Below are 26,104 nucleotides of genomic sequence, written 5' to 3' on the forward strand. Positions count from 1 at the left end.
AGCTCAGGTCATGATCCCAGGGTCCTGGGATCGAGCCCCGCATCAGGAGCATTAAAAAGTGCTCAACATAAAAAACTCAGGGCAAAGTCATTATGTTGTTGTTGTTGTTTACCTCTGAAAAACACAGCAAGATATTACTACCTATTAGAACATATACTACCAAAAAATTGAAACTAACAAATTTTGGTAAATATTGGGGAAAATGGGGAACTTATGCACTGTGATAGGGATATAAATTTGTATGGAAAACAGTATGGAGATTATTCATATTATTAAAAGTAAAATTACCATATGATTCAGTAATCCCACTTCTAGGTATATATCTAAAGGAAACGAAGTCACTGTTCAAAGACATATCTGCACTCTTATGTTCATTATAAAATTATTAACTCTAAGCAAGAGATGGAAATAACTTCAGTATCCATTAATGGATGAATGAATAAAAGAAGTATGGTAAATATATACTATGGAATACTACTTAACCATGAAAAATTAAGAAATACTGCCATTTACAACAGCATGGATGGATCTTGAAGGTATTATACTGAGTGAAATATTTCAAAGATTTTATATATTTTTTTAATTTATGTATTATGATATCCCTTACATACAGAATCTGAGGAAAAGGCAAACTAATGGAAACTTAGAATTGAGTTGACAAGGGGTGAACCTGGGATGGAGTAAGGTGGTCAAAGGGTGCAAACTTGCAACTATAATGTGAAAAATTTCTGGGGATCTAATGTACAGCATGATGATCATAGTTAATAAAATATACATACTTTTTTATTGTGCTTCCCTTTATTAAACTTTGCATATATCACATTCTTACAAGTTGAAAGTTTATAGCAATCTTGTATAAGAGAGGTCTGCTGCCACCATTTTTCTAACAACATTTGTTCATTTTGTGTCTCTCTCTCACATGTTGGTAATTCTTGCAATATTTCAAGTTTTTTCATTATTATTGTATTTGTTATGGTGATCTGTGATCAGTAATTATGACCCACTGAAAACTCAGAACTAGTTTACTTAAGGTATATACATTGTTTTTCTTTAAAAACATAATGCTTTTGAACAGTACAGTATAGTGTTTATTTTTTATATGCACTGGGAAACATAATTTTTTATATGCACTGGGAAACCAAAAAAATAATAATTTGACTTAGTTTATTGAGATAATCACTTTATAGATGCAGTCTGGAACCAAACCCACAAGACCTCTGAAGTTTATCTCTTCTATACTATATACATAAAAGTTGCTAAGAGAGTAGATCTTAAAATTCCTTATGATACATGCATAAAAAACAGTGGCAACTATACGAGATAGTAGATGTATTAACATTTTTATGTAGATTATATTGCAATAAAGATGCATATCAATTTATCAAATTGTACAAAATTTACACAATGTTAAAAGTTTGCAATGTTATAAGAAATCATTTCTTAAACTTACAAATTATAATATGTCGATTTTTTTTCAATAAAGCTGGAAAAAACTTTTTGTAGAATTAATCTATTTTTCAAAAAAGGAAGTAAGGAAGTAGAAACTACAACTAACTCTGAAATAATAGAATATAAAATCCATTTTCGTTATATACACTGTGACAAAAACTATTACTTAGTTTACAATGAAGGAGTACTTATGAAGCATGAAGGATGGTCTATAAATAAGGCTGAAAGAGCTCAGTTTTAAGGTTTAAATTTAAAATCTTCTTTTGAAATACTAAACTGACCACCCAGGTTTCCAAACATAAATGTCTTAACTGCATGAATTTATTTCATACAATTCTATAATCTAGTTTCATAAGAAAGCAGCATGCAAATTTTGAATAAGACAGACTTGCTTAAGTTTCTTTATGTTCAACAGTAAAGGATACCTCCCTAAAAATAAATAGAAGAAAAATCAGCATATTTATTATGATAATTATTATTCATAATGAGATTCATATTGAATTAGGGAATATATATCCTCAGAGGGGGTAAAGTAAAATGAAATTTATTTTGGTAAATGTGTCTATGAATAGTCAATACAATGCCTCAATATAAATGAATATTACCATTTTGAACAATTTAATTACTATTATTAGAATTATTATAAGTATAAAAATAGCTATCATTTTAGCATGGAATATGAGAATCTCATGCTCCATGCTTCATCACATCCACACAACAACTCTGCATAATAAGTATTATCATCACCATTTCATGGGTGAAAAAACTGAGGCTAACACATTTAGATAACTGGTTTATGATTACATGGCTAGTAAAGATGCATCACACTAATTTAGGCTTTCTGATTTCAGAATTGTACTCTTTCCACTGCACATTCTATTACTCCGTAAATACTTGGCCTGTTTTCATTTAGTTCTTTAATTTTATTCATGTGGTGATGGCTTAAAGCTTCCTTTAAAGGAAGCTTAAAAAATTCATTTAACCAAAAGCTCCCAAGAATTAAAAATGTCATGGATCTAATGTAGACATGGATATCATTAGTTAATGGGTAACTATATATTTTCCACTCTAGTGAGGTAACAATCAGAGTATTTTTCTAAGTTTTAGTCTCTCAGTGTTCAAAAGGACTTTGTTAAAATAGAAATATTTAGACAAAGGTGATCAAAAGTCTGGATCAGGTCACCTTTTCTACTAGTAGAAAAAGTACATTTGACTCTGTCAGTGAAAGTGGTAAAGGGACTTGAGAAAATAAGGCAAAGCACTGGAATTTTGTGTTAAAACTTTAAATATTATAGACACATTTACTTAATTTCTAATACTGTTGTTGCTTATAATTAAATAAGATGTTTTCCATGAACCACGCATTACAGCAAATATATTGTTTATACAGATTAAATTTTCATCAAAAGGGACGCCTGGGTGGCTCAGTTGGTTAAGCAGCTGCCTTTGGCTCAGGTCATGATCCCAGCGTCCTGGGATCGAGTCCCGCATCGGGCTCCTTGCTCAGCCGGGAGCCTTCTTCTCCCTCTGCCTCTGCCTGCCATCCTGTCTGCCTGTGCTTGCTCTCTCGCCCACTCTCTCTGATAAAGAAATAAAATCTTAAAATAAATAAATAAATCTTCATCAAAAAATTGTAAGTGTATTTTATTGTAGGATCATGATAAGCATTTTGCCGATGAGAAAAGTGAAATTTAGAAAAGTATGTCTCTTCAAATCCCTCATACAATATCTGGCCTAGATAGAAGGATATACTATCACAATTGAGGAAGATAATTGAGATTACTTAAAATGATAAACTTTACTGTATAGGGTTTTTTAAAAGTTTGCCACGGATTCAGATTCTTTTAAAATATATATCTATTTTGTGTAAAGAGAATGCACTGAGAAGTAAAAAGAAAGTGATATATCAGTGCTACCAACTAATGGCTATAATAGCATCACCTTATTTATGAACAATGAAACAGTGTGCAATATTTAAATAAATTTAAATTATTTCCTATTTATTATATATATTTATACATTTAAATAAATTTCTATTTATTTATTATTAAAGAAATTCCTCTAACAAACAGTATGTTTTGAAGGTTGCTAGCAGGAAAGTGTTGTACTACATGGAAGTAATCAGAAAATGTGATCTAAAATTCTGCTTTCAAGGGCGCCTGGGTGGCTCAGTGGGTTAAAATTCTGCTTTCAAGAAGCTATAACAGTAAGTACTGAGCATTAGCTATTATACGCTAAGGATGAATAACTGAAATCTACATTTGAAACTAATGGTACACTATATGTTAACTAATTGAATCTTAAAAAGTTAATTTAAAAAAACACTATTTTATAAAACAATATTCCCAACAGGCTCTTTTGCTTTAAAATACTCACTTTGTAATGAGGGTCATTACTTTTGTCTGGCCAATTCTTACATCACTGTTTATCCCTTCCCTGCTTTATCCCTTCCCAATATCAATAAAGGCTCACTTGGGTTACCTAGAAGCCATGAGAAAGCTTGTAATAGATCTGGCTGGTTTTCAACAGCAATTTGACCACCATGTGCACAGGGAAGTCTATTGATAAAGGCTTTATTGCAATAAGTTGCAAATACATGGATGATTTTGAATTCTCTTTCTTGAGGTCTTGTTTCATGATAATAAATTTAGGGTGACTTATTGGAATGGATGTTATTAACATATCTTCATAGTTTTAAGTACATGGAATTGTAAAATAGATGAATGAATGTGGCATTACTGACAACTGTCCTCATTTTGAAATCAAATTACAGTGTACTAAGATGAGGAAGCAAAGCAGATTTGGGATTATGAGTGAAATAATTTAAAAAAGTCTTAGGGGTATGATCAGACTATTGGGTAATTCAGTAGAAAAATGTCAACTGATTGAGATTCTGTGTTCCCTGATTTCAGAAGGAAGTTAAGATAAATAAGTAACACGAGGAGACTAGGAAGCCAAACATAAGTGATAATTTTGTGCCAGGGTGTGTATACATCGGTTTATCTTCTTGCTTTACCACTGAGGTTGCTCCTAGAGGAGAGTTTAAATATGTGTTGGAGCTAATCTCTGTGGATTACACAAGAAACCACATCCTACAGCTCTCCCTGAAACACCCCTTATGATTTCAATGTAATTTGGTTTTCGCATTTTTAGAAATAACAAAATACTTTTCAAACTCATCTACTTTATTACCACCACAAGTGAGTCAGCTGACTCCACATTTTAACACAGTGACAGTCACAGAGGAATGGAGGAATGAGTAGAGTTATCAATATATGTGCTTTTAAGAAGTATGACAGGGTAGCAGCTATTTCCAGGAACCAAAACATGGGTCAGCAGCTGTGCAGGAAAAGGGGTGGAATAAATGACTCATTTCAGAGGAGTTATATAACATATTAGTTCTATAATGTATCTTCAGCACCCAATTACCCGCTTTGATCTAAAGATAAGGATTTACAGTTAAGGTCCCATTTATGATTTGACTGGTAGGGTCTGAATCATTTTTACTATTGTTTTGACTATTACTTGAAACCTATAGTAGTACTTGGGATATGTGTTGTGTATTCTGTGAACATGTGCTATTTTTAGATTAGATAATTTCTGTTTCGAACCCCTGTTAATTTGTTTGTTTTTGTTTATTTGATAGTGGTTTCAGTAAATGGATATATCTGAAAAATTGCAAAGCCACTATTAAAATAAGTTATTATTATATATAGCATGGAATTGCACATTCCTCCTTTGAATCTGACAGAGCTTCACCATATCCTTAACAATTTGGGGAAAACATGCTATTATTTTTCTTTATAAAATTTCTTTTAGGCTGTGATAGTTGTCATCAGCAGTAACTCCTCTGAAGGCTTTGTCAAAAGAGTTGAAAAAATTGGAAAGGTATGAATGAAGTTGTTTTCTGAATATAAAGAAAAGAGCATTGAAGTACAATTCACACTCTTACTTCTCCTTCTATGCTTTCAGATGTTTGACATTTGAAAATTTTGCTTCTAGAAGAGATGCCCTATATAATTCTTACTTTAAGGAGCAAGTTGCTTTTATAATTTTTTTATTATTCTACCATTCAAGTATTTCCATTTAAATTAAATTCAATACCATTTAAAAAAAATCACAAGTGCAGCCAGTATTCAATTCCTGGGCTAAATAATTTTAGAAAGCTTTGTGTTATTGAACCTACAGCGTTTTTCTGTAGTTTTAACTCTTTCTTTCTGTGATTTTTCCCATTAGTCATGTAAGTGACTGCAATATAACAGACATTGAGGATAAAGAAGGACTGAATAGAACAATCCTTGGCCTCATAAAGTTGAGAATCTAGGAAGGGAGTCAAACAATTCAATCATTCAGAGACAATTTATTAAGTGCCTGGCCTAAGATGAGCACAACAAAACCCCAGCCCAGAGGAATCATTTTAATGGGAGAGATAGATAATAGGTAAGCCAACTTAAAAAAAAAATAATTGTACTGGTTATTCTTAAATAGTGATGCATATTTGAACTAAATAAGCACATTTTAAAAAGATCAGTGATTGAGAAGAGGTTTTTTAACTGAGAAGAGGTTTTTTAACTCCCTGAAAAAGTCTGTTTTGAACAGATTTCTGAATAATATCAGCTAGGAAGCTGTGTAAAAATCTCAGGGATGGGTGATTTTTCCAGTCAAAAAACTGTAAAGGCTCCAAAGTCACAATAGAGCTATAAGTTTCTCTAATAAAGTAACTTCTGACAAAGAATGAGAAGAAATAACTAACCCAGGTTTGAAAGAAAAGGGACAGACTTTCTATGGAATTCATATTTAATTAAAGCTCTAAAGGACAAAAATACAATAGAGCAAAATTCTGGTCACGCTGATATACCTAATGAAAGTTCATAAACAAGGTGTGGGTAGCAAAGAGTGTTTGGGAATGTTGGTAAGAACATTGGGGAAGAGTCATACCTGAACATGTTCTTAAATGAAGCAATTCTTGTGTTGTTTTAAAGGGTAAATTGGAGTTTGCCTAAGTGATTAGAGAAGGATGCCTCAGCTTATGGAAGTTCAAAGCCATAAAGATGTAATAAACTACTGCAGATATTTACATGTATATTTGTTGTTGCTTCTAGTAATGGTGATCTAAAAACTCCTACTTAAGACAACTAAAAATCCAGACAAAATAGCTTTTAAAATTAGAAATATCAGAATGATTATAAAAATTAAGTGTGGGATTACTGGGCCAAAATACGAAATACAATGAGAGCCTAGAGATATATGCCCTGAAGCCATTTTAGTTATGAGAGCATTTGAAACTGCTAAAACACACTGAGCTGTGTTGTTAATAGACTCCTGATACTAGAAAACAAAATTCAAAATCCAGCAGCAATCAAATTTGAGGACTTTGGTACAACCCAAATTTAAGTTGAGATCCCCAAAGCACAAGGAGAAGCAGAAATAAGACTATAGCCTACCTTGCCTTCTGTGTAAACTGAGAAAGTCAATCACTGAATTTGGAGTATGATTGTCTTATAGAGTCTCAGATATAAGAGAAAATCCTGCCAAGAAAGACCATACCATTATTATAGCTCTTAATTATCCCTACTCAGTAAGAGTTTCAAATATAATGTCTTGAACGTAGCAAAATGGAACAAAGCACACAAAGAAAAACCATTAACAAGATTTGATAGACAAAATGGGATTAAGTATGATGTTAAAATGATCAATAAAGATTGTAAAATGGCTTGATTACTCTGCTCAAAGAAATGAGAGGGGAAGCAAATTGAAAAAACTGAAACTAAAAATGATATTGAGAAAGGTTTTATAAATAAACCAAATGGATACTCTAGAACTTTAAAGATATGACAACTAATTTAAGATACCACAGGGGTGCCTGGGTGGCTCACTTAATTAAACCTCCAATTCTATTTCCTTTTTTTTTTAACACCTTAATTTTATTTTATTTCTTTCATTTTCGCTCAGGTCATGATGTCAGGGTTGTGAAATAGAGCCCAGAGTTGGGCTCTGTGCTGAGCCTGGAGCCTGCTTAAGATTCTTTTCCCTTCTTTTTCTATCCCTCCCTGCACTCTCACTTGCTCGCTCTCTCTTGTTTGCAAATAAATAGATAGATAGATAGATAACAGACAAAGCAAAATAAAAGCAGATTATGAAAATAAATATAAAGATTTTGAAATGAAAACAAGTTCAAAATAAAATAGAGAAGACCTACACAGCTAAAAGTTCATTCAGAATATCTACTATTAAAGAAGTCAGTATGACACAATGTTAAGATATCAAAAGATTTGAGCATGTACTTTACAGAAAGGGTAATCCAAATGGCCACTCATATATCAAAACTGTTTATCTTTCTTATGAATCTGGAATTAAATTAAATTAAATTAAATTAAATTAAATTAAATTAAAAATGAATTAAAAATGAATTAAAACCTAAAATGAGATAGTATTACACACTTACCATATTGGGCAACAGTCTTGCAAGAATGTGAAAGAATGAAAGTGCCCATAATAAAAACATTTGAGGTAAGTTGGACAATATTTAGAAAACTTAAAAATAAAAATAAAAATTTGGTCCATTCCTAGAAATACAACATGGAACTAAATGAATATTTTCACCAGGATATGCAAACAGATGATTATAGCTATTTCATTCATAACGGCAGATCAGTAGTGGTCTATTTGCACAATGTTACATTAAATAAGAGAGAATATTAACAAACTGGGAGGAGGGGCTAGGTTGTTATCATAAACAGATCTTCTATGGTGCTGATTATGTTCTATTTCTCAAAATCTTTAAGTTAAAAAAGTTTTCAAATTTATATCTAGATAGATAGATGATAGATAGACAGAAGTCCCTGAAGCTGCAATGCTAGGCTAAGACCAGGCTTTCAAGGGCTTTTCTATACTCTACTAAATACTTGAAACCATTCATTATATCATAGCTCAGTGTTCAAATCTCCATTTGTTTCCTCAGTTTCCTAATATTTATCTTAAGGTGACCTGATCCAGACTTTTGATCGCCTTTGTCTAAATATTTCTATTTTAACAAAGTCCTTTTGAACACTGAGAGACTAAAACTTAGAAAAATACTCTGATTGTTACCTCACTAGAGTGGAAAATATATAGTTACCCATTAACTAATGATATCCATGTCTACATTAGATCCATGACATTTTTAATTCTTGGGAGCTTTTGGTTAAATGAATTTTTTAAGCTTCCTTTAAAGGAAGCTTTAAGCCATCACCACATGAATAAAATTAAAGAACTAAATGAAAACAGGCCAAGTATTTACGGAGTAATAGAATGTGCAGTGGAAAGAGTACAATTCTGAAATCAGAAAGCCTAAATTAGTGTGATGCATCTTTACTAGCCATGTAATCATAAACCAGTTATCTAAATGTGTTAGCCTCAGTTTTTTCACCCATGAAATGGTGATGATAATACTTATTATGCAGAGTTGTTGTGTGGATGTGATGAAGCATGGAGCATGAGATTCTCATATTCCATGCTAAAATGATAGCTATTTTTATACTTATAATAATTCTAATAATAGTAATTAAATTGTTCAAAATGGTAATATTCATTTATATTGAGGCATTGTATTGACTATTCATAGACACATTTACCAAAATAAATTTCATTTTACTTTACCCCCTCTGAGGATATATATTCCCTAATTCAATATGAATCTCATTATGAATAATAATTATCATAATAAATATGCTGATTTTTCTTCTATTTATTTTTAGGGAGGTATCCTTTACTGTTGAACATGAAGAAACTTAAGCAAGTATGTCTTATTCAAAATTTGCATGCTGCTTTCTTATGAAACTAGATTATAGAATTGTATGAAATAAATTCATGCAGTTAAGACATTTATGTTTGGAAACCTGGGTGGTCAGTTTAGTATTTCAAAAGAAGATTTTAAATTTAAACCTTAAAACTGAGCTCTTTCAGCCTTATTTATAGACCATCCTTCATGCTTCATAAGTACTCCTTCATTGTAAACTAAGTAATAGTTTTTGTCACAGTGTATATAACAAAAATGGATTTTATATTCTATTATTTCAGAGTTAGTTGTAGTTTCTACTTCCTTACTTCCTTTTTTGAAAAATAGATTAATTCTACAAAAGTTTTTTCCAGCTTTATTGAAAAAAAAATCGACATATTATAATTTGTAAGTTTAAGAAATGATTTCGTATAACATTGCAAACTTTTAACATTGTGTAAATTTTGTACAATTTGATAAATTGATATACATCTTTATTGCAATATAATCTACATAAAAATGTTAATACATTTACTATCTCCTATCATTGCCACTGTTTTTTATGCATGTATCATAAGGAATTTTAAGATCTACTCTCTTAGCAACTTTTATGTGTATAGTATAGAAGAGATAAACTTCAGAGGTCTTGTGGGTTTCGTTCTAGACTGCCTCAATAAAGTGATTATCTCAATAAACTAAGTCAAATTATTGTTTTTTTGTTTCCCAGTGCATATAAAAAATTATGTTTCCCAGTGCATATAAAAATAAACACTATACTGTACTGTTCAAAAGCATTATGTTTTTAAAGAAAAACAATGTATATACCTTAAGGAAACTAGTTCTGAGTTTTCAGTGGGTGATAATTACTGATCACAGATCACCTTAACAAATACAATAATAATGAAAAAACTTGAAATATTGCAAGAATTATCAACATGTGAGAGAGAGACACAAAATGAACAAATGTTGTTAGAAAAATGGTGGCAGCAGACCTCTTTTATACAAGATTGCTATAAACTTTCAACTTGTAAGAATGTGATATATGCAAAGTTTAATAAAGGGAAACACAATAAAAAAGTATGTATATTTTATTAACTATGATCATCATGCTGTACATTAGATCCCCAGAACTTTTTCATATTATAGTTGCAAGTTTGCAACCTTTGACCACCTTACTCCACCCCAGGTTCACCCCTTGTCAACTCAACTCTAAGTTTCCATTAGTTTGCCTTTTCCTCAGATTCTGTATGTAAGGGATATCATAATACATAAATTAAAAAAATATATAAAATCTATAAAATATTTCACTTAGTATAATACCTTCAAGATCCATCCATGCTGTTGTAAATGGCAGTATTTCTTAATTTTTCATGGTTAAGTAGTATTCCATAGTATATATTTACCATACTTCTTTTATTCATTCATCCATTAATGGATACTGAAGTTATTTCCATCTCTTGCTTAGAGTTAATAATTTTATAATAAACATAAGAGTGCAGATATGTCTTTGAACAGTGACTTTGTTTCCTTTAGATATATACCTAGAAGTGGGATTACTGAATCATATGGTAATTTTACTTTTAATAATATGAATAATCTCCATACTGTTTTCCATACAAATTTATATCCCTATCACAGTGCATAAGTTCCCCATTTTCCCCAATATTTACCAAAATTTGTTAGTTTCAATTTTTTTGTAGTATATATTCTAATAGGTAGTAATATCTTGCTGTGTTTTTCAGAGGTAAACAACAACAACATAATGACTTTGCCCTGAGTTTTTTACGTTGAGCACTTTTTAATGATCCTGTTGGTCATTTATATAACTTTTTTGAAAAAAAAAAGTTTATTGAGATCCTTTTGCTATTTTTTTAATTATATATTTTTTTCTATTTGTATCTGTTAGTTATTAACCTCTTTTCAGATGTAAGATTTGTAAGTATTTTCTTACATTCTGTGGATTGTGTTTTCATTCTCTCTCTCTTTTTTTTGGCAATGCAGAAACTTTAGTTTGATGTAATACCATTTATTTATTTTTGCTTTCTTTGCTTGTGTTTTTGGTCTGGTATCCAAAAAACAATTGGCAAGACCAATGTCAAGGAGTATTTTTCCTATGTTTTCCTTTAGGAAATTTAGTTTCATGCATCACTTTTAAGTCTTTAATCTATTTCAAGTTAAGACTTATGAATGATATAAGGTTCCAGTTTCATACTGTTTATGTGACTATTCAGTTTGAAATATCATTTATTGAACAGACTATCTTTACCCATTACATATGTTGGCCTCTGTCAAATATTAGGTGACTGTATGAAAGGATTTATTTCTGGACTCTCAATTCTATTCTACGTGTTTATTGGTCTGTTTTTATGCCAGTATACTTTATTGTTTTGAGCATGAGTGCTTTGTAGTATAGCTTGAAATCAAGAAGTGTAATTTCTCTTCTTCATTCTTTCTCAGAACTGCTTCGATTATTTGTTGTCTTTTATGGTCTCATATAAAGTTTAGGATTCTTTACTTACTTCTGTAAAAAAAATAATATTGGATTTTTTAAGATTTTTAATTTATTTATTTGACAGAGAGAGATGACAAGCAGGCAGAGAGGCAGGCAGAGAGAGAAGAGGAAGCAGGCTTCCTGCTGAGCAGAGAGCCTGATGCGGGGCTCGATCCCAGGACTCTGGGATCATGACCTGAGCCGAAGGCAGCAGCTTAACCACTGAACCACCCAGGAGCCCCTACCATTGGATTTTTGATAGGAATTGGATTTACAGATGGTTTTCGGTAATATGGATGTTTTAACAATGTTAATTCTTACCATTCATAAATATGAGCTATCTTTCCATTTGTGTCTTCTTCAATTTCTTTATCAATGTCATAGTTTATGGAGTACAGATCTTTCATCTTCTTAGTTAAATCTATTCCAAAGTATTTTATTATCTGATGCTATTGTGAATTATATTGTTTTCTTTATTTTTTCAGATAGTTCATCATTAGAGTGTTAAAATGCTCCTGTCTTGTGCTTACTTTGGCAGCACATAACTAAAATTGGAATGATGCAGAGAAGATTAGCGAGATCACTGAACAAGGATGACATAAAAAACTGGGAAGCATTCCATATTAAGAAAATGAAACAAACAAAATTCTTGTCTTTTATATATTGATCTTGTATTTGGCTGCTTTCCTAAATTTGTTTATTCAAAATTTTGTGAAGTTTTTAGGATTTTTTAACATGTAAGTTCATGTTATCCAAAAAAAGAAAATTTTACTTCTTCCATTTTTTTTCGTTTTTGGAGTCTCTTATTTCTTTGTGTTCCTTGTTTCTATGGCTAGGACATCCAGTACTATGTCAAGTGAGAGAAGTGAAAGTGGACACACTTGTCTTTATTCTGATCTTTAAGGGGAAAACTTTCAAACGTTTTTGAATGAATATGAGATTAGATCTGGGCTTGCAATATGTGTTTTTTCTTTAATGGATTTTTTAAGTTATTCTTTTAAATTTTTTATAAACATTTCATGTTTTTATCCCTAGGGGTACAGGTCTGTGATTCACCAGGTTTACACATTTCACAGCACTCACCATCACTCACCATAGCACCTGCCCTCCCCAATGTCCATACCCCCACCATCCTCTCCCAACACACCTCCCCCAAGCAACCCTCAGTCTGTTTTGTGAGATTCAGTCTTTTATGGTTTGTCTCCCTCCCAATCCCATCTTCTTTTATTTTTCTTTTCGTACGCCCGAAACCGCCTTTGTTGCATCTCCACTTCATCATATCAGGGAGATCATATGATAGTTGTCTTTCTCAGATAGATTTATTTCGCCAAGCATAATACCCTCTAGTTCCATCCACGTCATCACAAATGGCAGGATTTCGTTTCTTTTGATAGATGCATAGTATTCCATTGTACATCTTATTTATTGATTCATCTGTTGAAGGACATTTAGGTTCTTTCCATAGTTTAACTATTGTGGACATTGCTGCTATAAACATTTGGGTGCATGTGCCCCTTCAGAATGCCACGTTTGTATCTGTAGGGTATATACCCAGTACTACAAGCACTGGATCATAGGCTAGTTCTATTTTCAGCTTTTTGAGGCACCTCCATGCTGTTTTCCAGAGTGGTTGCACCAGCTTGCATTCCCACATACAGTGTAGCAGGGTTGTCCTTTCTCCACATCCTCGCCAGCATCTGTCATTGACTGACTTGTTCATTTTAGCCATTCTGAAAGGTGTGAGGTGGTATCTCATTCTGGTTTTGCTTTGTATTTCCCTGATGCCGAGTGATGTGGAGCATTTTTTCATGTGTCTGTTGACCATTTGGATGTATTCTTTGCAGAAATGTCTGTTCATGTCCTCTGCCCATTTCTTCATTGGATTATTTGTTCTTAGGGTGTTGAGTTTGATAAGCTCTTTATAGATTTCGGATACTGGCCCTTTATCTGGTATGTCATTTGCAAATATCTTCTCCCAGATAACTTCTGACAGTCATCTTTTGGCTTTGTTAACTGTTTCCTTTGCTGTGCAAATGCTTTTTGATCTGATGAAATCCCAAGAGTTCATTCTGCCCTTGCTTCCCTTACCTTTGGCGATGTTCCTAGTAAGAAGTTGCTGTTGCTGAGGTCAAAGAGGTTGCTACCTGTTCTCTCCTCAAGGATTTTGATGGATTCCTTTCTCACATTATGCTTCTTCATCCATTTCCAGTCTATTTTCATGTATGTTGTAAGGAAATGGTCCATTTTCATTTTTCTGCATGTGGCTGTTCAATTTTCCCAACACCATTTGTTGAAGAGGTTGTCTTTTTTCCATTCGACATTCCTTAGTGCTTTATTGACAATTAGTTGACCATAGAGTTGAAGGGGTATTTCTGGGCTCTCTATTGTGTTCCATTGATCTATGTCTGTTTTGGGGACAGTTCCCTACTATCTTGATGATGACAACTTTGTAATAGAGCTTGAGGTCTGGAATTGTGATGCTAACAACTTTGGCTTTCTTTTTCAATATTCCTCTGTCTATTAGAGGTATTTTCTGGTGCCATATATATTTTAGGATTATTTGTCCCATTTCTTTGAAAAAAATGGATGGCATTTTGATAGGGATTGCATAAAATGTGTAGATTGCTTTAGGTAGCATAGACATTTTCACATTATTTGTTCTTCCAATACAGGAGCATAGAAATTTTTTCCAATTCTTTGTGTCTTCTTCAATTTCTTTCATGAGTATTTTAGAGTTTTCTTAGTATAAATGCTATGTCTCTTTGGTTAGGGTTATTCCTAGGTATCTTAGGGTTTGGGCTACAATCGTAAATGGGATTCACTCCTTAATTTCTATTTCTTCAGTCTTGTTGGTTAAAAAAATTCAACCAATTTCTGTGCATTGATTTTATATCCTGACCCTTTACAGAATTCCTATACAAGTTATAGCAGATTTGGAGTGGAGTTCTTAAGTTTTCCACATACAGTATTATATCATCTGAAAACAGGGATAGTTTGACTTCTCCTTTGCCAATTTGGCAAAATTTGGATGCCTTTAATTTCTTTTTGTTGTCTGATATCTGAGGCTAGGACTTCTAGTACGATGTTGAATAGCTGTGGTGATAACAGACATCCCTGCCGTGTTCCTGACCTCAGCGGAAAAGTATTCAGTTTTTCTCCATTGAGAATGATATTTACAGTGGGTTTTTCATAGATGGCTTTGATAATATTGATAATATGTGCCCTCTATCCCTACACTTTCAAGAGTTTTAATCAGGAAGGGATACTGCACTTTGTCAAATGCTTTTTCAGCATCTATGGAGAGTATCATATGGTTCTTGTTGTTTCTTTTATTGATGTGTTGTGTCACATTGATTGATTTGTAGATGTTGAACCAACCTTGTAGCCCTGGAATAAATCCCACTTGGTCGTGGTGAATAATCCTTTTAATGTACTGTTGAATCCTATTGGCTAGTATTTTGGTGAGAATTTTCGCATCTGTGTTCATCAAGGATATTGGTCTGTAGTTCTCTTTTTTGATGGGATCCTTGTCTGGTTTTGGGATCAAGGTGATGCTGGCCTCAGTAAAAAGAGTTTGGAAGTTTTCCTTCCATTTCTATTTTTTTTGAACAGTATCATGAGAATAGGAATTAATTCTTCTTTAAATGTTTGGTAGAATTCCCCTGGGAAGCCATGTGGCCCGGGACTTTTGTTTGTTGGGAGATTTTTGATGACTGTTTCAATCTCCGTACTGGTTACGGGTCTATTTCTTCCTGGTTCCGTTGTGGTAGTTTATATGTCTCTAGGAATGTATCCATTTCTTCCAGATTGATGAATTTGTTGGTGTAGAGTTGCTCATAGTATGTTCTTATAATTGTTTGTATTTCTTTGGTGTTGGTTGTGATCTCTCCTCTTTAATTCATGATTTTATTTATTTGGGTTCGTTCTCTTTTCTTTTTGATAAATCTGGAAAGGGGTTTATCAATCTTATTAATTCTTTCAAAGAACCAACTCCTAGTTTCGTTAATTTGTTCTATTGTTTTTTTGGTTGTTTTCGGTTTTTTGTAGTTTTTGTGTCTTTGTTTTTTTGTTTCTATTTCATTGATTTCTGCTCTGATCTTTATTATTGCTCTTTTCCTGCTGGGTTTAGGCTTTCCTTGTTGTTCTTTCTACTCCTTTAGGTGTAGGGTTATGTTGTGTATTTGAGATCTGAGAGAGAAGCGTGGTTGCACACATCTGTCGCTGGACTCCCCAGGAACAAGTCTGGGGAAGGCGCAGCATGCTGACCCAGAGAAGAGAAGGAGCCATTGGCCTTGTGGCCGGGAAAAAATTGGGAAGCAGGATAGCTTGCCGTGGCAGGAACAGCAGGCCGGTGGCAAGACAAGTGTCACCGGCTCCCTGTGCAGAGAGACGAAGCCTGGCAGCTAAGGAGACATGAAGGGACGACAAGGGCAGGGATGCGTGCTCCAATCTGAGGAAGGAGTCTGGGCAGAAGGCAGGCCTGTCCTGTGCCTCTGGTCCCAAGGGGACAGCATCTCCTTGGGCAACTGTCCGTAGGGCAGACTTGGGCTTTCTACCTGGCGACATACCCGGAACTTGCAGAAAGAGCTCCCTCGAGAAACAGGCAGTCAGATGCCATCTTCCTCCAAGATGTGACAGCGTTTTCAGTGGCAGGGGGTTTGCTGAGGAAGGAGTGGGGACAATCACCCAAAGCTCCCCATTCCTGTGAACGGGCGGTGTTCAGGGATCCTGTCGCCTCTCCTCTCCTGTGGGGAAGGCACTGGCCTTGTCCGCGAGTCCGCCTGAGGGACAGTGCCAAAGGCCAAGCGTTGCCTACACCGGGAGTTGGTAGTGTGCATAGAGTGCCATCCTAGGCCACACACGCTGCTGCAGGGTTGTGGCTGTGTTTGCTTAGTTCGGCCGGGCAGGGTGAACCCAGGGCGCCAACATGGAGCCCGGGAAAGCGAGGCCCAAGAGGGACCAGCTCTTCCGCAGCTCTTCTACCCTGATGCGACAGAGAGAACACCCAAAGCCTTGCTGAGGAAGAAGCAGCGAAGTGCGGTTCGCGCCAAGGTGAAAACCTCTGCGAAAGCATAGCAGTTCCTGGGAAATCAGAGTCGGTTCTGTGGTCTGCTGTTGCTGCTTACCTTAGCCTAGTATTCGTAGCACGGCGAGAGAAGCCCTCATAGAGCGAAAGCCTCTTTGCCCGGGCATCCGCTCTGGGAAAGCACAGCATTCTTTGGGAAATCAGAGTCGGGTCTGTGGGATGCTGCTGCTGCTTTCCTGAGCAAGACTCTACAGCATGGTGTGATAAACCCGTATGGAGCGAAATCCTCATTGCCTGGGCATCCCCTCTGCCTGAGAGAGAACCGTGGTTGCGCCTGTGGAAAGAGCCTTAAGGAAAGGGACATGTCTGTCACTGGGCTCCCCAGGAGCATGTCTGGGGAACGTGCAGCACGCTTCCCAGGGGAAGAGAAGGAGCCCTTGGCCTTGTGGTCGGGAAACGGTCGCGAAGCTGGAGAGCCGGCACTGGCAGGAACAGCGGGCCGCTGGTAAGACAAGTGTCACCCACACCCTGTGTGAGAGACGAAGCCTGGCTGCTAAAGAGACACAAGGGGACGATTGGGCAAGGGAGCGTGCTCCAATCTGAGGAAGGAGTCTGGGCCGAAGGAAGGCCTTTCCTGTGCCTCTGGTCCAAAGGGGCAGCATCTCCTTGGCCACATGTCCAGAGGGCAGACGTGGGCTTGTGACCAAGCTCCGGGCCTTAACTCGCAGAAACACCTCCTGGAGGAATGGGCAAACAGACGCCGTCTTCCTCCAGGATGTGGCAGCATTGGCGGAGGCAGGGGGTGTCCCGGGGAAACAGGGACAATTACCCATTACTCCCCATCCCAGGGCACGGGCGGTGTGTGCAGTGATCCTCTCACGTCTCCTCAAGGATGGAGAAGGCACTGGGCTAGTCCCCTGTCCACCTGAACGCCAGAGCGAAAGGGCAGGCCTTGCCTATGCAGAGAGAAGGCATTGTAGGTATAGTGCCATCCTAGGCTACGCACGCTGCTGCAGGGTCGAGGCTGTGTCTGCTCATTTCGGCTTAACAAGGTGAACCCCGGGCACAAACTTGGAGCCCAGAAAGCAAGGCCCAAGAGGCACCAGCTCTACCGTGGCTCTTCTTCCCTATCGAGACAGAGCGAACGACCAAACGCTTGCTGAGGAAGCAGCAGCAAAGTGCGTTTCGCGCCAAGCTGAAAACCTCTGCGAAAGCAGAGCACTCGCTAGGAAAACAGAGTCTTTTCTATGGGATGCATTTGTTGCTTGCCATAGCCTACTATTCGCAGCACGATGGGAGAAACCCGCATAGAGCGAAAGCCTCTTTGCCGGGGCATCCCCTCTGGGAAACAACAGCATTCCTTGGGAAATCAGAGTCGGGTCTGTGGGACGCTGCCTGCTGCTTGCCAGAGCAGGTCTCCACAGCACGGTATAATAAACCCGCATGGAGCGAAATCCTCTATGCCTGGGCATCCCCTCTGCCTGAGAGAGAACCGTGCTTGCGCCTGTGGAAAGAGCCTTAAGGAAAGGGACATGTCTGTCACTGGGCTCCACAGGAGCCTGTCTTGGGAAAATGCAGCACGCTGCCCCAGGAGAAGAGAAGGAGCCCTTGGCCTTGGGGACGGGAAACGGTCGTGAAGCTGGAGTGCCGGCCCTGGCAGGAACAGCGGGCCTGTGGCAAGACAAGTGTCACCCGCACCCTGTGCAGAGAGACGAAGCCTGGCTGCTAAGGAGACATGAGGGGACGATTGGGCAAGGGAGCGTGCTCCAATCTGAGGAAGGAGTCCGAGAAGGAAGGCCTTTCCTGTGCCTCTGGTCCCAAGGGGACAGCATCTCCTTGGCCACCTGTCCAGAGGGCAGAAGTGGGCTTGCCACCAAACTCCCGGCCCTGAACTCGCAGAATCACCTCCTGGAGGAATGGGCAATCAGATGCCGTCTTCCTCCAGGATGTGGCAGCATTGGCGGAGGCAGGGAGTGTCCCGGGGAAACAGGGACAGTTACCCATTACTCCCCATCCCAGGGCACGGGCGGTGTTGCAGTGATCCTCTCACGTCTCCTCAAGGATGGGGAAGGCACTGGCCTAGTCCCCTGTCCACCTGAACGCCAGAGCGAAAGGGCAGGCCTTGCCTATGCCGAGAGATGGCATTGTGAGCAGAGTGCCATCCTAGGCCACGCACGCTGCTGCAGGGTCGAGGCTGTGTCTGCTTAGTTCGGCTTAGCGAGGTGAACCCCGGGTGCGAACTTGGAGCCGAGGAAATCAAGGCCCAAGCGGCACCAGCTCTCCCGTGGCTCTTCTTCCCTGCCGCGACAGAGGGAACGACCAAAGCCTTGCAAAAGACGGAGCAGTGAAGTGTGGATCGCGCCAAGCTGAAAACCTCTGCGAAAGCATAGCAGTCACTGGGAAATCAGAGTCGGTTCTGCGGGCTGCTATTGTAGCTTGCCTTAGCCTAGTATTCGCAGCACGATGGGAGAAACCCGTAGAGAGCGAAAGCCCCTTTGCTGTGGCATCTCCTCTGGGAAAGCACAGCATTCGTTGTGAAATCAGAATCGGATGTGTGGGATGCTGCAGCTGAATGCCTGAGCTAGTCCCCGCAGTATGGTGGAAGATACCCGCATGGAGCGAAATCCTCTTTGCCCTAACACCCCTTTGCCTAAGAGAAGCATGTTTGCACATCTGAAAGGGCCTTCAGGAAAGGGAAACGGCTGTCACCGCGCTCCCCAGAAACAAGTCTGGGGAAGGCACAGCACGCCGCCCCCAGAGAAGAGAAGGAGCCATTGGCCTTGGGGTCGGGAAACGGTCGGGAAGCAGAAGAGCCTGCCCTGGCAGGAACAGCAGGCCGGTGGCAAGACAAATGTCACCCGCTCCCTTTGCAGAGAGACAAAGCCTGGCTAATAAGGAGACATGAAGGGACGACTAGGGCAGGGACGCGTGCTCCACTCTGAGGAAGGAGTCTGGGCAGAAGGCAGGCCTGTCCTGTGCCTCTGGTCCCAAGGGGACAGCATCTCCTTGGGCAACTGTCCGTAGGGCAGACTTGGGCTAGCTACCTGGCGCCATACCCGGAACTCGCAGAAACAGCTCCCTCGAGAAATGCGCAGTCAGGTGCCATCTTCCTCCAAGATGTGACAGCATTGTGGGTGGCAGGGTGTGTGCCGGGAAAAGAGTGGGGACAATCCCCGAAAGCTCCCCATTCCAGTAACGGGCAGTGTTCAGGGATCCTGTCGCCTCTCCTCTCCTGTGAGGAAGACACTGACCTAGTCCGCGAATCCGCCTGAGGGCCAGTGCCAAAGGCCAAAGTTGCCTACACCGGGAGATGGTAGTGTGCATAGAGTGCCATCCTAGGCAACGCACGCTGCTGCAGGGTTGTGGCTGTGTCTGCTTAGTTCACCCTGGCATGGTGAACCCAGGGCATCAACATGGAGTCCGGGAAAGCAAGGCCCAAGAGGCAGCAGCTCTCCCGCAGCTCTTCTATCCTGATGTGACAGAGCGAACAGCCAAAGCCTTGCTGAGGAAACAGCAGCGAAGTGCGGTTCGCGCCAAGGTGAAAACCTCTGCGAAAGCAGAGCAGTCGCTGGGAAATCAGAGTCTGTTCTGTGGGCTGCTGTTGCTGCTGGCCTTAGCCTAGTATTCGCAGCATGGCAGGAGAAACCCGCATAAAGCAAAAGCCTCTTTGCACTGGCACAACATCTGGGAAAGCACAGCATTCTTTGGGAAATCAGAGTCGGGTCTGTGGGATGCTGCCTGTTGCTTTCCAGAGCTAGTCTCCACAGCACGGTGTAATAAACCCGCATGGAGCGAAATCCTCTTTGCCTGGGCATCCCCTCTGCCTGAGAGAGAAGCATGGTTGCATATGTCTGTCACTGCGCTCCCTAGGAGCAAGTGTGGGGAAGGCGCAGCACGCCGTCCCTGGGGAAGAGAAGGAGCCCTTGGCCTTGGGGTCCGGAAACGCTCGGGAAGCAGGATAGCCTACCATGGCACGAACAGCAGGGCGGTGGCAAGACACGTGTCACCCGCTCCCTGTAAGGAGAGATGGAAGCCTGGCTGCTAAGGAGACATGAGGGGATGACTAGGGCAGGGGTGCGTGCTCCACTCTGAGGAAGGAGTCTGGGCAGAAGGCAGGCCTGTCCTGTGCCTCAGGTCCCAAGGGGACAGCATCTCCTTGGCCACCTGTCCCAAGGGCAGACTTGGGCTTGCCACCAGGTGCCATACCCGGAACTCGCAGAAACAACCCCATGGAGAAACCGGCAGTCAGAAGCCCTGTTCCACCAAGATGTGGCAGCGTTGTGGGTGGCAGGGGGTGTGCCGCGGAAGGAGTGGAGACAGTACCCCACAGTTCCCAATCCTAGTGCACGGGCCTTGTGCAGGGATCCTGTCGCCTCCTCTCTCCTGTGGTGAAGGCACTGGCCTAGACCCCGAGTCTGCCTGATCGCCGGAGAAACGGCAAAGCCTTACCTACGCCAGGAGATGGTAATAGGCATAGAGTGCCATGATAGGCCACGCACGTTGCTGCAGGGTTGTGTCTGTGTCTATTTGTTCGGCTTAGCAAGGTGAAACCCGGGCGCGATCTTGGAGCCCGGAAAAGCAACGTCCCAGAGGCACCAGCTCCCCCGCAGCTCTTCTTCCCTGCCGCTACAGAGCGAACAAACAAAGCCTTGCTGAGGAAGCAGCAGCGAAGTGCGATTCGTGCCAAGCTGAAAACCTCTGCGAAAGCATAGCCGTCGCTGGGAAATCAGAGTCTGTTCTGTGGGCTGCTGTTGCTGCTTGCCTTAGCCTAGTATTATCAGCATGGCGGGAGAAACCCGCATTAAGCGAAAGACTCTTTGCACGGGCATCCCCTCTAGGAACGCACAGCATTCTTTGGGAAATCAGAGTCGGGTGTGTGGGATGCTGCCTGTTCCTTGCCAGAGCTTGTCTCCACAGCATGGTGTAATAAACCCGCATGGAGCGAAATCCTCTATGCCTGGGCATCCCCTCTGCCTGAGAGAGAACCGTGCCTGCGCCTGTGGAAAGAGCCTTAAGGAAAGGGACATGTCTGTCACTGGGCTCCACAGGAGCCTGTCTTGGGAAAATGCAGCACGCTGCCCCAGGAGAAGAGAAGGAGCCCTTGGCCTTGGGGTCGGGAAACGGTCGTGAAGCTGGAGAGCCGGCCCTGGCAGGAACAGCGGGCCTGTGGCAAGACAAGTGTCACCCGCTCCCTGTGCAGAGAGACGAAGCCTGGCTGCTAAGGAGACATGAGGGGACGATTGGGCAAGGGAGCGTGCTCCAATCTGAGGAAGGAGTCCGAGAAGGAAGGCCTTTCCTGTGCCTCTGGTCCCAAGGGGACAGCATCTCCTTGGCCACCTGTCCAGAGGGCAGAAGTGGGCTTGCCACCAAACTCCCGGCCCTGAACTCGCAGAATCACCTCCTGGAGGAATGGGCAATCAGATGCCGTCTTCCTCCAGGATGTGGCAGCATTGGCGTAGGCAGGGAGTGTCCCGGGAAACAGGGACAGTTACCCATTACTCCCCATCCCAGGGCACGGGCGGTGTTGCAGTGATCCTCTCACGTCTCCTCAAGGATGGGGAAGGCACTGGCCTAGTCCCCTGTCCACCTGAACGCCAGAGCGAAAGGGCAGGCCTTGCCTATGCCGAGAGATGGCATTGTGAGCAGAGTGCCATCCTAGGCCACGCACGCTGCTGCAGGGTCGAGGCTGTGTCTGCTTAGTTCGGCTTAGCGAGGTGAACCCCGGGTGCGAACTTGGAGCCGAGGAAATCAAGGCCCAAGCGGCACCAGCTCTCCCGTGGCTCTTCTTCCCTGCCGCGACAGAGGGAACGACCAAAGCCTTGCAAAAGAAGGAGCAGTGAAGTGTGGATCGCGCCAAGCTGAAAACCTCTGCGAAAGCATAGCAGTCACTGGGAAATCAGAGTCGGTTCTGCGGGCTGCTTTTGTAGCTTGCCTTAGCCTAGTATTCGTTCGCAGCACGATGGGAGAAACCCGTAGAGAGCGAAAGCCCCTTTGCTGTGGCATCTCCTCTGGGAAAGCACAGCATTCGTTGTGAAATCAGAATCGGATGTGTGGGATGCTGCAGCTGAATGCCTGAGCTAGTCTCCGCAGAATGGTGGAAGATACCCGCATGGAGCGAAATCCTCTTTGCCCTAGCACCCCTTTGCCTAAGAGAAGCATGTTTGCACATCTGAAAGGGCCTTCAGGAAAGGGAAACGGCTGTCACCGCGCTCCCCAGAAACAAGTCTGGGGAAGGCACAGCACGCCGCCCCCAGAGAAGAGAAGGAGCCATTGGCCTTGGGGTCGGGAAACGGTCGGGAAGCAGAAGAGCCTGCCCTGGCAGGAACAGCAGGCCGGTGGCAAGACAAATGTCACCCGCTCCCTTTGCAGAGAGACAAAGCCTGGCTAATAAGGAGACATGAAGGGACGACTAGGGCAGGGACGCGTGCTCCACTCTGAGGAAGGAGTCTGGGCAGAAGGCAGGCCTGTCCTGTGCCTCTGGTCCCAAGGGGACAGCATCTCCTTGGGCAACTGTCCGTAGGGCAGACTTGGGCTAGCTACCTGGCGCCATACCCGGAACTCGCAGAAACAGCTCCCTCGAGAAATGCGCAGTCAGGTGCCATCTTCCTCCAAGATGTGACAGCATTGTGGGTGGCAGGGTGTGTGCCGGGAAAAGAGTGGGGACAATCCCCGAAAGCTCCCCATTCCAGTAACGGGCAGTGTTCAGGGATCCTGTCGCCTCTCCTCTCCTGTGAGGAAGACACTGACCTAGTCCGCGAATCCGCCTGAGGGCCAGTGCCAAAGGCCAAAGTTGCCTACACCGGGAGATGGTAGTGTGCATAGAGTGCCATCCTAGGCAACGCACGCTGCTGCAGGGTTGTGGCTGTGTCTGCTTAGTTCACCCTGGCATGGTGAACCCAGGGCATCAACATGGAGTCCGGGAAAGCAAGGCCCAAGAGGCAGCAGCTCTCCCGCAGCTCTTCTATCCTGATGTGACAGAGCGAACAGCCAAAGCCTTGCTGAGGAAACAGCAGCGAAGTGCGGTTCGCGCCAAGGTGAAAACCTCTGCGAAAGCAGAGCAGTCGCTGGGAAATCAGAGTCTGTTCTGTGGGCTGCTGTTGCTGCTGGCCTTAGCCTAGTATTCGCAGCATGGCAGGAGAAACCCGCATAAAGCAAAAGCCTCTTTGCACTGGCACAACATCTGGGAAAGCACAGCATTCTTTGGGAAATCAGAGTCGGGTCTGTGGGATGCTGCCTGTTGCTTTCCAGAGCTAGTCTCCACAGCACGGTGTAATAAACCCGCATGGAGCGAAATCCTCTTTGCCTGGGCATCCCCTCTGCCTGAGAGAGAAGCATGGTTGCATATGTCTGTCACTGCGCTCCCTAGGAGCAAGTGTGGGGAAGGCGCAGCACGCCGTCCCTGGGGAAGAGAAGGAGCCCTTGGCCTTGGGGTCCGGAAACGCTCGGGAAGCAGGATAGCCTACCATGGCACGAACAGCAGGGCGGTGGCAAGACACGTGTCACCCGCTCCCTGTAAGGAGAGATGGAAGCCTGGCTGCTAAGGAGACATGAGGGGATGACTAGGGCAGGGGTGCGTGCTCCACTCTGAGGAAGGAGTCTGGGCAGAAGGCAGGCCTGTCCTGTGCCTCAGGTCCCAAGGGGACAGCATCTCCTTGGCCACCTGTCCCAAGGGCAGACTTGGGCTTGCCACCAGGTGCCATACCCGGAACTCGCAGAAACAACCCCATGGAGAAACCGGCAGTCAGAAGCCCTGTTCCACCAAGATGTGGCAGCGTTGTGGGTGGCAGGGGGTGTGCCGCGGAAGGAGTGGAGACAGTACCCCACAGTTCCCAATCCTAGTGCACGGGCCTTGTGCAGGGATCCTGTCGCCTCCTCTCTCCTGTGGTGAAGGCACTGGCCTAGACCCCGAGTCTGCCTGATCGCCGGAGAAACGGCAAAGCCTTACCTACGCCAGGAGATGGTAATAGGCATAGAGTGCCATGATAGGCCACGCACGTTGCTGCAGGGTTGTGTCTGTGTCTATTTGTTCGGCTTAGCAAGGTGAAACCCGGGCGCGATCTTGGAGCCCGGAAAAGCAACGTCCCAGAGGCACCAGCTCCCCCGCAGCTCTTCTTCCCTGCCGCTACAGAGCGAACAAACAAAGCCTTGCTGAGGAAGCAGCAGCGAAGTGCGATTCGTGCCAAGCTGAAAACCTCTGCGAAAGCATAGCCGTCGCTGGGAAATCAGAGTCTGTTCTGTGGGCTGCTGTTGCTGCTTGCCTTAGCCTAGTATTATCAGCATGGCGGGAGAAACCCGCATTAAGCGAAAGACTCTTTGCACGGGCATCCCCTCTAGGAACGCACAGCATTCTTTGGGAAATCAGAGTCGGGTGTGTGGGATGCTGCCTGTTCCTTGCCAGAGCTTGTCTCCACAGCATGGTGTAATAAACCCGCATGGAGCGAAATCCTCTATGCCTGGGCATCCCCTCTGCCTGAGAGAGAACCGTGCCTGCGCCTGTGGAAAGAGCCTTAAGGAAAGGGACATGTCTGTCACTGGGCTCCACAGGAGCCTGTCTTGGGAAAATGCAGCACGCTGCCCCAGGAGAAGAGAAGGAGCCCTTGGCCTTGGGGTCGGGAAACGGTCGTGAAGCTGGAGAGCCGGCCCTGGCAGGAACAGCGGGCCTGTGGCAAGACAAGTGTCACCCGCTCCCTGTGCAGAGAGACGAAGCCTGGCTGCTAAGGAGACATGAGGGGACGATTGGGCAAGGGAGCGTGCTCCAATCTGAGGAAGGAGTCCGAGAAGGAAGGCCTTTCCTGTGCCTCTGGTCCCAAGGGGACAGCATCTCCTTGGCCACCTGTCCAGAGGGCAGAAGTGGGCTAGCCACCAAACTCCCGGCCCTGAACTCGCAGAATCACCTCCTGGAGGAATGGGCAATCAGATGCCGTCTTCCTCCAGGATGTGGCAGCATTGGCGTAGGCAGGGAGTGTCCCGGGAAACAGGGACAGTTACCCATTACTCCCCATCCCAGGGCACGGGCGGTGTTGCAGTGATCCTCTCACGTCTCCTCAAGGATGGGGAAGGCACTGGCCTAGTCCCCTGTCCACCTGAACGCCAGAGCGAAAGGGCAGGCCTTGCCTATGCCGAGAGATGGCATTGTGAGCAGAGTGCCATCCTAGGCCACGCACGCTGCTGCAGGGTCGAGGCTGTGTCTGCTTAGTTCGGCTTAGCGAGGTGAACCCCGGGTGCGAACTTGGAGCCGAGGAAATCAAGGCCCAAGCGGCACCAGCTCTCCCGTGGCTCTTCTTCCCTGCCGCGACAGAGGGAACGACCAAAGCCTTGCAAAAGAAGGAGCAGTGAAGTGTGGATCGCGCCAAGCTGAAAACCTCTGCGAAAGCATAGCAGT

The 26,104-nt window shown here is 42.6% G+C and overlaps 1 non-coding gene across 1 annotated transcript; it reads left to right on the forward strand.

The window, feature by feature from the left end:
• Positions 1–12,218: 12,218 nt before the first annotated feature.
• On the forward strand, positions 12,219–12,324 carry LOC131834950 (U6 spliceosomal RNA). Its single transcript, XR_009355042.1, has one exon. It is a non-coding gene; the product is annotated as a U6 spliceosomal RNA (small nuclear RNA).
• The last annotated feature ends 13,780 nt before the right edge of the window (positions 12,325–26,104 follow it).

Source organism: Mustela lutreola, chromosome 6, assembly GCF_030435805.1.
Source record: "Mustela lutreola isolate mMusLut2 chromosome 6, mMusLut2.pri, whole genome shotgun sequence".
Lineage (NCBI taxonomy): Eukaryota > Metazoa > Chordata > Mammalia > Carnivora > Mustelidae > Mustela > Mustela lutreola.